The sequence below is a fragment of the Alexandromys fortis genome, unplaced genomic scaffold, assembly GCF_014885135.2.
Source record: "Alexandromys fortis isolate MF-2015 unplaced genomic scaffold, M_Fortis_MF-2015_v1.1 scaffold_12, whole genome shotgun sequence".
NCBI classification, from domain to species: Eukaryota; Metazoa; Chordata; class Mammalia; order Rodentia; family Cricetidae; genus Alexandromys; species Alexandromys fortis.
The window spans coordinates 4,686,071-4,699,510 of NW_026067937.1; the positions used below are offsets into that span (position 1 = coordinate 4,686,071).

Here is a 13,440-nt window from a genome sequence, read left to right on the forward strand (position 1 = left end):
ACCCGCTGCAAGTCAGACTCCGAGTGGTGTCTCCTTCTTTCTTCAAAGTTTACTCCAGCTTTCATCTGTGCATCAGAAGATTCTTCTGGAGACATCTTTACCATTTTGTCTGGTGACAGACATTCTCTTGTGGCAGCGAGAGTAGATTGTTTAGGATCACACTTAGTTGTTCTGGCTTCATCTCCATCCCACACTGTCTCGGGTGCCACATGGTATCACTGTGTGGATTGCCTGTGTTGGGTGACGGACCCCGATGTATGGAGAACCACTTATTCCAGTAAATGATAGTTTCACAAGTTGGTTTAAGGTCAGAAATCTATCCGGTCAATGGATGAAGAGCTTTTCTTCAAAAACACAGTTGATTTGGGGGTTCAGGGTCAGTCAGAATATGAAGCCAACTGAGTGGGCAACGTCAGGAACCGATTGGTGAATCAGTCAAGTGTTGGCAGTTCACCAGGGTCCACTGTGGGAAACCCCGTGGAGTTCTAGGACTGCTTACTTAAAAGAGTCCCTCTAGAGTAAAGTAACCAGTTAAGGAACCAGGTCGTCAAAATCAGACAGACTGTTCCCGTCACTGTAAGACACCAGGCCTTACCCGCGAGGCTAACACATCCGAGGCAAGCCTCACAAGTGATACCTGAGTCAGAGGTTGCCCTAGACACAACCTTCAACATTCCATAGCTGGTTGTGATGTGACCCGAGATAGCCCATCTCAATGTTCTTTGGAGGCTGTGGCCCTGCTCACCCCCAACTGGGTTGAGGACTTGGAAGACAGGGTTGGAGGGCTGTCAACTAATCACACGCATCTCTGTTCCCTTCTGCAGAGCCCAAGTTTACCCAGATCATCTCAGCTAACCTAGTTCTTCCTGATTACAACTTTTATCACTCAGAAAATTTTACATCAGGGACAATAACAGAATACAAAATATAATCGTCCTTCAAAATGGCTCACAATATGCTTATCAATTACAAAGAATATGCAGAATTTCACATTTATAAAACCCAATAGGTACTGTTGTGTGACAAAACTTCCCATAGGGAAATGAAGCATGTGTCTCCTCTCCCCACATAGGGAGCCCAGGATGGACTAAAGTACAGATAACACAAAAGTTCATCTCGGTGAACCAATGAGTTTTCTTGGGTTACTTACAAGAATATGGGTGAGGGGTTTCTTACAGGAGCAGAAAAGAAGCACAGACAGGTGCATCATCATAGCCCACCCTCAGCATGGGTGACAGCTCACAGAAGTGGGGGACCTGGAAACACTTCACACCTTGCAGACAGCTCAGCAGGCTGCAGAGTGTCCTTTCCACGTGACTCCGTGGGCCTAAAGCTCTTCAAAGCAGCTGTCTGGTTTCTGCTCCTTCCAGGCAGCTGGTCTGAGGTTGGCTCTTCTGAGAGTCTTCCTTGCTGCTCAGCTCTCTTCAATTTCAGAGGATCTCTCAGCTTTTATTGCTTACTAAGGCAGGGAGGGGCCTGGTGAATCTGGTTGGTTTTATGTCCTTTTGGGCTCTCTTGGGTTGTTTGCCTTCCCCCTTAAGGGGCTTCCTTTCAGAGAGGAATGTTTCAAACTTTGAGGAAACTGTTGCACAACAGGTCCCAACTCACCAGGGATCAGTATGTTACCATGAGAGTGTAAATAAAACTCAGCATTGTTGATAGGATTCACTGAGAAAAAGGTACTCGCTGCCTTGGTGACGGTCCTAGTAATAACAGAAGCCCTGAACTCATCCCTAGAAGACCCTAGGAGGAATTCCACCAGAGCTGAAGTTACAGATGTGTGGATTTTCAGAGGATGCAGGGATCTGAATTGCAGTCACTGTGTTTGGACAACAAGCACTTTCACTCCTGGTTATCTCTGCCTTTGTGAACCTCTCTTCATCTACTTTCAAAGGTACAGAGACTTTTTTTTTCTTGGTTTTTCGAGACAGGGTTTCTCTGTGGCTTTGGAGCCTGTCCTGGAACTAGCTCTGTAGACCAGGCTGGTCTCGAACTCACAGAGATCCGCCTGCCTCTGCCTCCCGAGTGCTGGGATTAAAGGCGTGCGCCACCATCACCCGGCTGGTACAGAGACTTTTTACAAATGTTTGGGCAAACGGTCTGGTCACATATTGTGTGTTGCTCACCCTGAAATGTGACCCATTAACTAACTGTGCAAGGATATTTACACCAGTGATTACTGGAAGGAAAAGGTACTTTTCTCTGTGAAAGGTGTGAATGTCTTATGATACTACCCCAGGTGCCATTTTATTCTTATCCGCTTCTTTCTAACTACACCTCAGAGGGATTTGTTCACAAGCAGAGGATAAAGTTCAGGTCCCGCACTGATCTTCACATCACTGAAGAACCTAATGACAGAACTGCCTTTGTGAAGTGAGCCTAAGGCTTAGAGGATGAATTTCCTGTACTAGGCTTGTAAAAACAGGGATTTTAGCTCGTGTAATTTACAAGGAAGTTGTGCCTACCTTGAATGTACCCTGTCAGGGGCCCAGTATGAACCAATTCCTGGTGCAGTTTGTTGTAAGCTTTCTCATTGGGACCGTCAGTCCTCCAATAACAACACAGACTTACTAATTATGAAAGCTTAGGCGGGCGGTGGTGCACACGCCTTTAATTTAATCCCAGCACTTGGGAGGCAAAGGCAAGTTGATCTCTGTGAGTTCAAGCCCAGCCTGGTCTACAATAGCTAGTTCCACGACAGGCTCCAAAGCAACAGAGAAACCCTGTCACAATAAACCAAAAAAAAAAAAAAAATTGAAATCTTGGCCATAGCTTAGGCTTTTGTCCACTAGCTCTTATAATTTAATTAACCTGTTTCTATTAATCTACACTCGATCACATGGCTTGGTTACCTTTCCTCCGTCTCCCATGTCTGACTTCTTCTGCTCCCCTTTGGCATCTCCCGAGTGCCCAGATGCATTCCTCTCACCTCCTGACTTCTCTCTGCTGGGAATCCTGCCTATCCTCTCCTGCCCAGCCATTGGCCATTCAGACCTTTATTACCCCAGTCACAGCAAGACATCCTCACACGGTGTACAAATATCTGACATGTCCCCTCTTTATCTAAATAGAAAGGAAATGTTTTAACTCTATCATAGTAAAACTATATTCAGGAACAATTCTCAGGTAAGGATTACATTCACAATGTTCTGGCCGTTTATATTTGCAACATTTGGAGAAAGTACTGTATTATTTGTCTCATCTTGGTGAGTCCAAAGTTTTATTCACAACCTAAACGATGTTCTACCATAACTTGTATGACCATCCTAAATACATCTTTTTAGACCTTAAGATATTTTTTTAGATATACAACTTGAATTTTTATGTTTCTCAAACTTATAAACTTACATCTCTTATGTAGTTTCTCTTCTGAATTTGGTAACAAGGACAGCTGTAACTATAATTATCTAGGTTTCAACCCCATCAAAGAAAGAGAAGGATATAATAGTACCTTAGTAAACAGGAAGTGCAGAACAAACAACCTCCAAAACAATAGAAATGACAAGGACAGCTGGCTGCCTGGACAGTCACCTAAGGTTCCTCTGCAATGGTGAGGCATCCATCTTCAGTCTTCAGGCCTGGAGTATCTTACAGACTTTTCTGTAAAGCGGGAATTTTGAAGCATTTCCTACCTTGTCTTGGCAAAGTTCAGCAGTTACTTTGTTTTGATTTCTACTCGTTCAATTTGGACAGCGTACTGTCAGCAGTTGGGTCAAAGGAAGTTTCTTGCCCAGTGACTACCTTTACCACATTGAAAGTTAACTCCATATGGATGTTCTTGGAAACTGAATCATCCTGTTTTGAAGTAAATTGGTATTGCCAGGAGCAGACTTGTCTCACTGTCATGAAAAGCCTTGTGTTAGGAAAACATCTTAAATGCTATATTCTGTAGATCTCTGAAGTTTTTTGAGATAATCTACCTATCTAAAATATGTTTGACCTTGAAAACATCCCTAACGTGACTGTAAGTTTGGTGTTATAAAAGACTAACTACTACCTGCATTCCTAAATGCAGGTACTTTATAAAAACAGATTTCAAGGGCTAGAATTTACATAACATAGTTTAATGAATTGCATAGTTAAAATATTTTTATCAAGTAGAGAAACATATATACCATAATAACATTAAATTTGTATCAATATACAAATGTTCATACCAATGTAAAATATTTGAGACTAAAAGTTGCTTTTTTGTTTGAAATTAGATTCACCAATCTAACCTTTTATCTTGTCATTTCACTTTTATACTCTTATTATAATTATTATATAATTGAAAATTTTTATATCAATCCCAGTTCCCACTCCATCCTCTGTTCCTACTCCCTCCAACTTCCCCTGCACTTACCCCACATCCTTCCTATGTGGAGTCAACAAAATCGAGCATATCGCTGTGAAGCAGGACCAAGGCCCTCCCCACTATATCGAGGCTGTGATAGGTAGTCCTCAAAGAGAATGGACTCCAAAAAGCCAGTTCAGACAGTAGGGATAAATCCTGGTCCCACTGGCAGTGGCCCAGCAGATAATCCCAGCCATACAACTGTCACCCACATTCAAAAGGCTTAGTTTAACCCTATGTTGGTTCCCCCACTGTCAGACTGGAGTCAGCTAATGGAGTCCCATTAGCTCAGGTAATCTGTTTCAGTGATTATCCCCATTATGGTCTTGACCCCCTTTGCTCATATTAGCACTCCTCCTTCTCTGACTGAACTTCGGGAGCTCGGTCCAGGACTTCCCTGTGGATCTCTGCATCTGCTTCCATCAGTTGCTGGATGAAGGTTCTATGATGACAATTAAGGTGGTCATCAAGCTGATTACAGGGGAAGGTCAGGTCAGGCACCCTCCCCACTTTTCCTTAAGGTCATCCTTATGTGTCCCTGGGAATTTCCCTAGAGCCAAGTTTCTTGCTAGCCCCATAACGGCTCCCCCAATGAAGGTATCTCTTTCCTTGCTCTTCTCTTTCCCTCATCTCAACAGTTCTGTTCCGTCATGTTCTCCTACTACCTCTCTTTCTCTCCTCCTCCTTGTCTTCACCCTCCTTTCTAGACTCCCCATGCTCCCAGTTTTCTTGGAAGATCCACATATGTTTCTGTTAGAGTTCTCCCTGTTACCTAGCTTCTTTGGGGTTGTGGAGTATAGGCTGGTTATCCTTTGTTATGTCCCTAATATTCACTTATGAGTGAGCACAGACCATGTTCATCTTTCTGGATCTGGTTTACTTCACTCAGGATGGGTTTTTTTCTAATTCCAGCCATTTGTATGAAAATTTCAGGATGTTTTTTTCCCCCACTGAGTAGTACTCTAATGTATAAATGTACCACATTTCCTTTATCCCTTTTTTAGTTTTGGGAGATCTAGATTGTTTCCAGGTTCTTATTATTACAAATCATGCTTCTGTGAACATAGATGAGCAAATATCCTTGTAGTATGATTGAGCATCCTTTTGGGTATATACCCAAGAGTTGTAATGATGGGTCTTGAGATAGATAAATTCTCATTTTTCTAAGAAAACTCCAACTGATTACCATAGTAGGTGTACAAGTTTTGCACTCTGACCAGCAATGGAGGAGTGCTCCCCTTACTCCACATCCTCTCCAGCATAAATTATCATTGGTGTTTTGTTTTGACCTTAGCCATTCTAACCTAGTAGTCATTTTGCTTTGCATTTCCCTGATGTCTACGGATTTTGAGCATTTCCTTAAGTGTCTTTCCCCAATTTGCAATTCTTCTATAGAGAACACTGTTTAGATCTGAACACCATTTTTTAATTGGATTATTTTGTATACCTAGAGTTGTGGTCAGGTTATCTAACTGTGTATCCAGTATTCTTCAATCCACTGTTTTCAAATTGCTACAATGTAGTGAGCTGTGGGTAACCTTAACAGAGTTCCAAAAACAAGGGGTGTGTTAGGAGGCTGCTTGTTTATTCCCCACTGCCCAGACTCAAAATAACCACACAGAAAGTGTATTAATTAATTCATTCCTTGGCCTATTAGCTCTGGCTTCTTATTGGCTAGCTCCTACATCTGAATTTAACCCATTTCTATTAATCTGTGAATCACCACAAGGCTGTGGCTTACAGGCAAGTTTCTGTCTAGTGTCTGGCTCTGGTAGGGCTACATGGCTTCTCCCAGGCCCTGTCTACCTACTTCCAGCGTTCAGTTTGGTTTTCCCTACCTTGCTCTACTATACACTATCACAGGCCAATAAAGGCAGATTCTTTATTCATTATTCATTAACCAATAAAAACAACACATGTACAGAAGGACTTTCCACACCAAGCGGGGAGACAAAAAAATGAGCTCACCAGCAGATGAAGGGGAGGAATTCAACCCCACCTTGTTCTTGGACTAAGATCTACTGTAAGGGAAAAACATACACAACAAAACTCTAAACTCTCTCCTTGATTCCATCGTGGTTTGAACTCTTCAGTTTTTGTCACTTCAGTAAAACACATTAGATGAAAAGATTGTGATGTGGGGTTCTGCTCTGTGTGTTATGAATGCTCTATTACCACTGGGAAATAAAGGAGCTGCTTTGGCCTATGTTAGGGAAGAATACAGGTAGGTGGGAGAACTAAACTGAGTGTAGGGAGAAAGAAAGCAGAGTTAGGCAGACATGATGTAGTGCCAAAGGAGAAAGATGCCAGAACCTTACTGGTAATTCAGTCTTTTGGAGTTACACAAATTAAAGAAATGGGTTAATTTAGCTAAGCAGTGGTGGCACGTGCCTTTAATTCCAGCACTTAAGAGGCAGAGGCCGGAGGATCTCTGTGAGTTCATGGGCAGCCTGATCTACAAGAGCTAGTCCAGGACAGACTCCAAAGCTACAGAGAAACCCTGTTTTGAAACAATCAAAAGGAGAAAGAAATGGGTTAATTTAGATATAAGCACTAGATATGAATACACCTGAGCCATTGGCCATACAGTGTTTTATATTTCTTGCATTTTAATTATTATATGGCGAGGGTTTATTTGGTGTTTTCTAAGCTTCTTGTACTTTCATAGGGATATCTTTTTTTAGGTTGGGAAAATTTTCTTCTATGATTTTGTTGAATATATTTCTTGTCCCCTTGAGCTGGAGTTCTTCTCCTTCTTCTATCCCTATTATTCTTAGGTTTGGTCTTCTCATGGTGTCCCAGACTTCCCAGATATTTTGTGTATAGAATTTGTTGGATTTAATATTTTCCTTGACCAATGAATCTCTTTCCTCTATAGTATCTTCAATGCCCGAGATTCTCTCCTCCATCTCTTGCATTCTGTTGGCTATCCTTGCTCCTTAGTTTCCTTTTGTTTACTTACCCAGATTTTCCATATCCAGAATTCCCTAGTGTTGTGTTTTCTTTATTACTTCTATTTCAGTCTTCAAGTCTTGAACTGTTTGTTTCACCTGTTTGACTTTTTTCTTAGTTTTCTTGGGTTTCTTTGAGTGATATATTGATTTCTTCCATTTTTTTTTGTCCTTTCCTCCATTTCTTTAAGGGAGTTTTTTATTTCCTCCTTAAAGATGTCCATCATCCTCATAAATTTATATTTAAAATTGTCTACTTCTGCTTCTTCTGTGTTAGGATGATCATATTCCTGTCATATGACTCGTGTTCTGGTGTTACCTTGTTGCTTTTTAGGTTGTTGGATGAATTCTTGCATTGACACCTACCCATCTCTTCCTTCAGTTGGTACCAGCAGTGTCTTTGCCTCTTGGTCTAATCCTTGCAGTGGCTGACTGTGTCTTTGGGAAGTATTCTTGGTCAGCTCTGTAATGTCAGTGTCTATGTCTCAGGGAGCCACTGAGGTCTCTCTTGGCCTGCTCTCTTGATTTGCTATCTTGGTCCACTCTGTGCAGTCACAGTTTGTGCTTCAGAGTTCCTCTCTTGGCCCTCTCTCTTGGTCCTCTCTATGTAGTTGCAGCTTGTGTTTCAGCGTTCCTCTGAGGTTGCAGGGGGTGAGGTGGGATAGGAGGGTTTGGGGGTGGAGTGGGACTTGTAGCTTTCAGAGTTCAGTGGATGGGATGAGGGATTGGAGCAGCCTACCTGCAGGAAACTCGCCTTCTGGCTGGCTAGAGCAGCCAAGGCTTGGTGGGAGAGGGGCCCGGGGTTTTGTCCTAGAGAGTAGGTTGTTCTGCCAAGTGGTGGTCACTCACATTTTGGTCCTTTCTGTGTAGTAGCAGGCTGTGTTTCAGAGTTCCACTGAGGTTTAGGGGGATAGGAGGGTTTAGGCATGAAGTGGAACTTGTAGCTTGCAGTGTCCAATGAGTGGGATATTATGGAAATATTATGGGACATATTATGGACATATTATGAAAATATTATCAGAAATATTATGGAAATATTATTCTAAGTGGAACAAGCCGGATCCAAAAGGACAAATATTGTGTGAATGCCCTGATGGAATTTCCAGATGGAGAAATTAATAGAGACTGAAAGTAGAGATGTCCAGAGGTGGAGTAGTCAGGAAAGGTAGGAAAGATTATTAATTAATTGTATACGGCTTTCTTTTCCCAAGCACAAAAAAAGTAACTAATTGTAATAATTGACCATCAGAAGTGTATATTTCGCTGAACTGCACATGTTAAAGCTGCACCTATATATGCATGTATCATGTACAACAATTAAATGTTTCATAATAAACAAAAGTTGCGTTAAGGACATACTTCATTTTTCAAATGTTAAGAACCTAACTGATTCCAGTCATTATTTTTTCCAAAGAAATCTAATGTGTTCTCTAGATAGCTTTCTGTAGTGTTGAAACATGAAAAAAAAAATCATTTTCCCAGTGGACTGAGTTCAGATCCCAGCACCTATGTGACAGGAATGATCTGCCATGTGCCTGGAACCCCAGCAAGGCATGGGTTGGAGGATACATTAACATCATTGGGCCTTGCCGACTGCCAACCAAAACCTCAAGTTCCAAGTTCAAGGAGAGACCCTGCCTGAAAGGAATAGACGGAGAATGATAGAGGGCACCTGGTGCCCTCTTCTGGCCTCTGTACATGTGCAAGCACACACAAGACATGCACACACTTACTTGCAGGCACATAATATGCACACTTCCACACCTCACACACACAGTTAAAAAAAAAAGCAAATTCTTTTAAAAATCATTTTCTCAACATAACTCACAAATCTACAGTTGGGACGCTGTTTTTCCTGAAGCACGTGAACAACATAATTAATCCCCCCATGTGTGAGTGCCAGGGTCAGAAGCTGCTGGTAGAGTTTTACCTGGATGCACAAGGCCCAGGGTCCCACCCGCAGGAGCAGGTCCATGCTGTGGGTGCACACCTATACCTGGTGGGACAGTTTTGAGTGAGCACTTCCTAGAAGAAAGGCTCGTATTCCTTGTTGCTAAAATACCTAGCAAAACTATGTGCTCTAGAGTGACATAGCACAACACAGAAGATTGACAGAATCACCGCCCACGAAGCAGGAGTTCGTAGGTCTGACGGACAGCACCGAGGTTGAAACGGCGCTCCGTGTGATCTGTCTCAGAGGAGGCGATGGCGTTTGCAGACAAGTTAGCGACTTACTTTTAAGAAGATTGGAAATAATAAGGAATGCCTCATTTTTTAATTTTTCAGATTATAAAACAGGATTCGGAGAGAAAGCGTGCCACGGCTTTTGACAATTCTTTGGATTAGCACAGTGAGACGTGTTGAGTCTCATCCAATAAAGTTTAAAACTGATCCTGATTAATGGGTACACGTGTGCCAGGGAGGCCTCGGACGTGAGAGTTAGATGTCCCCTCCCCCCATGCATCCCACTGGGCCTTTTCAAGAGGAGGCCTGGAGCAATAGCAACCCCAGCCCCCCCAGCTCTAGTCACTGTCAGGGTTTGTCTGATAAACCTTGGCCAGTCGGTCACCAGTGAGCTGAGCAAGCAGCATCCTATGAAGGAAGCCCGACTAGGTGAGGTCTGAAATCAGGTCTGAACTGAACAGGAATGATGAAGGTGTGTTTGAAATGTAAGCACTAATGTTTCTATCCCATGTCTTTGTCAAACAGCAGTCGGACTGGAAACAGTCTTAGGATGTGGCGTTCTGAAGGTGTGCTCACGCCCCACTTCCGTAAAACAAGTCCACCTCCAGGTGACATTTTAAAAATAATCCACTGCTTCAATCTTTACTTCTTTGTCATTAGTTCAGATATCATTTTATTTCATGTATCAGCTGTATTTTAACTTTTGGAATTGTATTTTGTTTTTATTACCTTCAAATTCTGAGGAAGAAGGTAAGGTTTTTAATTTGAAAAAGGAAGGGCTGGAGAGATGGCTCAGAGGTTAAGAGCACTGCCTGATCTTCCAAGGGTCCTGAGTTCAATTCCCAGCACCTGCCTGCTCACAACCATCCGTAATGAGATCTGGTGCCCTTTTAGGGCCTGCAGTCATACATACAAGCAGAACACTGTATACACAATAAATAAATAATTTTTTAAAAAAAGAAAAAGAAATGCCGTCAACATATTATTAAAATTTTCTAACGTTAATTCTTACGACCTGTCAGGATTACCTGATAGTACTATCTTCATTTACTGAAGATGAAACCAAGGCATAGAAAAGGTTGAGCCATCGCTGGAGCCAGGAATCCTGGCTGCAGAGCCATTGGCCCTGAACACAGCCATGCCTCCACACGCTGCTCTTTATCATGGTACATTCATTGTCTTCATCCCCATTCCCTTCTCACCACATGGATAACCAAATCCCTGGCTGATTGATTAACCGTGGAATGTGTTCTTCTGTCTGTTCCCACGAACATATCCGAAGCCCGCCACAGTGGCAGCAAGCAGGAAGGTGAGAATTGTTTCTGGAGTTGGTAAAACAGAGAGAGCATTGCCTTGGAGCCAGTGAAGGTCCATCTGCAGAGGAACTTCCCAGATCCTGAGAAGGAACCAAACGTGTGCACACTCAAAAGTTCTGATGGAGTTTTAAAACTAACTTACCCTCAATTGATTAAGATTTTCTATTCGGACCCCCCCCCCTTCTTCATGTTTTCTTTCTTTCTTTTTTTTTGTTTGGTTTTTTCGAGACAGGGTTTCTCTGTGGCTTTGGAGCCTGTCCTGAAACTAGCTCTGTAGACCAGGCTGGTCTCGAGCTCACAGAGATCCGCCTGCCTCTGCCTCCCGAGTGCTGGGATTAAAGGCGTGTGCCACCATCGCCTGGCATCTTCTTCATGTTTTCTGTGTCAGTTAGAATGGAGTTGACAGGGGCGTGTTTGTGTGGCTTGCAATCTCACTCTGCAGTAGGTATTGTAGATCCTATGACGAGAGTTTAAAAACGACAATAAGTTAGGCTGGATCGTTGTTTAGGATCCGCTTAATTAAGAGGAATTTGTCACATGGTATGTCAAGAAGATGTTTTGGTTTTCTTGCTGATTTGAAATGAATACCAACCAAGTTGATATAGGCAATGTAATTCTAGAAAACTTAATCAATGGTGTCAAAGTCAAAGAAGGTATTGGGCCAGTCTTTGCGCAGAAAACTACAAGCGACCATGGTTGGAGAATTTGCACAGGAAACAAAGTTTGAAAGTACAAAGAACTGACATTCCAGTTGAACATGGAAGATGAAGGCATGAGGTTTTTTTTATACTTTCTATAAAAAATTATAAACATTGGGGAGATGGCTTAATGACTAAAGTGCTTGCTGACCCAGCCCTACAACCCATGTAAAATCCATGTGATGACATACAGCACCAGTCCTGGGGCTCACTGGCCAAACAGCGTAGCAAAATTGATGAACTTCCAGTTCAGTGATAGACCCTGCCTCAAAATTAAAATGAGGAAGAGGTAAGGAAAGACATCCCAATGTCAAACTCTGGCTTCAGTATGCACTCACAAAAGTGAACACACCTGAATACACACATGTACAAATGTCTATACCATGTGTGCATGCACACATACACACTTCTGTAACACACACCTACATCACACACATTTTTATTACACACACATACCCTTATGTCAACATACTCCTACACCACAGACACCTTTATACCACACACACCCTATACTACACATCCATATACACACCTCTCTACATTACACACACTCTTACACTATGCAAACTCCTATAACACATACACACACACACCTACATCATACATACTCATATTCCCCCCACATTCCTACATCACAGATACTATAGATACACACATACATACCCCTATTACCACAAATACACACATACATGCACTGACAAAGGAATGTATTCACACACATATGCACACACACACATACACACACACTTCTCCCCTCACACCTTCCACCACACTATCCCAGACCTCTTTGCACTAGTTCCTTTTAACTTGTTCTACTGTTAAGAAAAAAAATTAAGACATACTAACATGCAAAAACAGAAAACAACAAATAAACACATAGTTTTAAGAGACACAGCAAGTGTCAGCACCAGATCCGCCAGTGTAACAGTCAAGAAGAGCCAGCCCCTAGACCGCGCAGGAGTTGGTGCACTAAGATTTTCTATCTGAGAGGCTTGGGAAAGAAGGACATTCACTTTTATTCTGATGGTTTCTCTCTATTCACTCATGTTGAATTCCAGTTCTCTTTTCTCTTCACAGCTTTAAGTACCCACAAAATCTTTCAGGCGTTACATTTGAAAGTCGCGTTCCATTTCTTAAGGTAATGATAAAAACAGTCATCTTGACAAGGCACATGAAATAAATCTGAATAACGTGTCACTGAGCAAAGAAGGAACATGTGTTCCTCAATCAACTCCCTAATTGGTGGGCTGTAACATGCAGCTGCAAAGAAAGAATCGTCATTTTATTATCTGTCTAGAGAGGAAGTCTGATAAAGGATTTCAAAGGAGCTATGAAACTAACCTGAACAGTCTAAGAAATAAGGAAACTGTGTATTATCTCCTATACTTCTGAGTATGAAAACATTTTAAACTAACATTTTGTGGTTAGCAGTCATAAAAATCGGGCTTATTTTTTTTAAATATTTATTTATTTATTATGTATACACTATTCTGTCTCTGTGTATGCCTGCCGGCCAGAAGAGGGCACCAGACCTCATTACAGATGGTTGTGAGCCACCATGTGGTTGCTGGGAATTGAACTCAGGACAAAAATATGGAACGCTTCACGAATTTGCGTGTCATCCTTGCGCAGGGGCCATGCTAATCTTCTCTGTATCGTTCCAATTTTAGTATATGTGCTGCCGAAGCGAGCACAAAATCGGGCTTATTTGAACACAGAACATTCTGTTTGGTGTGTCATAAATTCTTTAGCTTGAACTCAAGGTACCGAAAATTTCTTAGCGTCGGTTTATTCGGCACTTCCCAAGACAGGGCTTTAAACCTCAAGATGTGCTTTCCGCCCTGTGTATAACTATTGACTATGAAAACAAACAAAGAAACAAAAACTTGTAACACTGTTGTAATATGAGTGGCCGGCTGCTTCCCACCACCCGGCTAGCTTTGCCCGAAATAATT

The 13,440-nt window shown here is 42.1% G+C and overlaps 1 non-coding gene across 1 annotated transcript; it reads right to left on the reverse strand.

Moving 5' to 3' along the window:
- Window positions 1-13,072: 13,072 nt before the first annotated feature.
- On the reverse strand, window positions 13,073-13,179 carry LOC126504724 (U6 spliceosomal RNA). Its single transcript, XR_007592696.1, has one exon. It is a non-coding gene; the product is annotated as a U6 spliceosomal RNA (small nuclear RNA).
- Window positions 13,180-13,440: the final 261 nt, after the last annotated feature.